A 1,503-nucleotide genomic window follows, 5' to 3' on the forward strand; every position below is an offset into this window, starting at 1 on the left:
ATCAAGTTTCAGTAATGCTTATTTACTCCTAACTTGCTGAGAATTTTAGTTGTTGCCATTGAAATCATAAACGGTTGAAGAATTTTGTGAAATGCTTTTTCTGCATCAATTGATATGATCACATGGTTTTTCTTCTTCAGCTTCCTGATGGGGTGGATTGCACAAATCTTTCTGTTTTAAGATTCATTTATATATTTGAGAGAGAAAGCACGAATAGGGGGAGGGGCAGAGGGAGAAGGAGAGAGAGAATCTCAAGCAGACTCCCCACTGAGCCCAGATACTGATGCGGGGCTCCATCTCACCACCCTGAGATCATGACCTGAGCTGAAATCAAGAGTCGGATGCTTAACGGTCTGAGCCACCCAGGCGCCCCTGCATGGATTTATCTTCGCATGTCTAACCAGCCTCTTATACCTGGAATAAATCCCACTTGTTCATGGCGTATAATTCTTTTTATATACGTTGTTGGATTTGCTTGCTAATATTTTGTTGTGGACTTCTGCATTTCAGTTCATAAGAGTAGTCCCCCCACCCCCCAACTGTTTTTGGTTTGTTTCTGGTATCAGAGTAATACTGGCCTCATAAAATAAGTTGAGAAATGTTCCCTCCTCTTCTCTTTTCTGGAAGAGGTTATGAAAAATTGGTGTTAATTCTTTTTCAGATGTTTGGTGGATTTCTCCAGCAGAAGTATCTGGGCCTGGAGATTTTTTTGGAAACTTTTAAATTATGAATTCAATTTCTTTGATGATTATAAGGGCATTTAAATTGTCTATTTCGTCTTGACTGAGTTTTGGTAGTTGGTGTAGCTTTTGAGGAATTGGTTCTTTTTTCCCCCTAGGCTGTAGAAATTTATGAGCATAAAGTTATTTGTACCATTACCTTGTTATATGTCTTAGTCTGGGCACCCATACACATTTCCTTAAACCATACTTAATCTCCAAATAAAGACAATGACGAGGTCATAATTCCACCTAACATGATAAAATGTATCCTGCGTCCACCTGAAAATGTGCTAATGTCTTCCCCAGAACAGGAAGTAAAGGGCTGGAGGGATGTTTACTCTTCTCCTGATATCATGTAGCTTAAAAACTGTGATGTGAAATTAACAGTCCTTAGCTCTCATGATATAAAGTCAATATATCTTCTGTTACATGATAAGGGGATAAGAGAGGAGAGAAAATGAAGACACACACACGCAGATTCATAGGAAAATCGGGAGGAAATACTCAGGATACACGTACAGCCCTCATTTTTATAATAGGCAGTAGGTTGGGTGGTCAGAGTTGGTGTTTGTAACCACCTCCTTCCACTCCCCACTTGCATGCCTTTTGCCTTCAGCAAGCACCCCAGCTGCTTATGGTTCTTAGCCTGGTGGAGTGACTTAACCTCTTCCTTCCTGGAGGGTCTGGACCATTTGTAGTCCTGCCTGGCTGGGGTCGTTGTGGTTTCCCACTGACCTTAATCCAGGGTCGTACAACTATGAGACGTCCTATAGGACCCGCT

This window comes from Mirounga angustirostris, unplaced genomic scaffold, assembly GCF_029215605.1.
Source record: "Mirounga angustirostris isolate CCGP_5_RB_7025 unplaced genomic scaffold, mMirAng1.0.hap1 SCAF_13, whole genome shotgun sequence".
Taxonomy (NCBI): Eukaryota; Metazoa; Chordata; class Mammalia; order Carnivora; family Phocidae; genus Mirounga; species Mirounga angustirostris.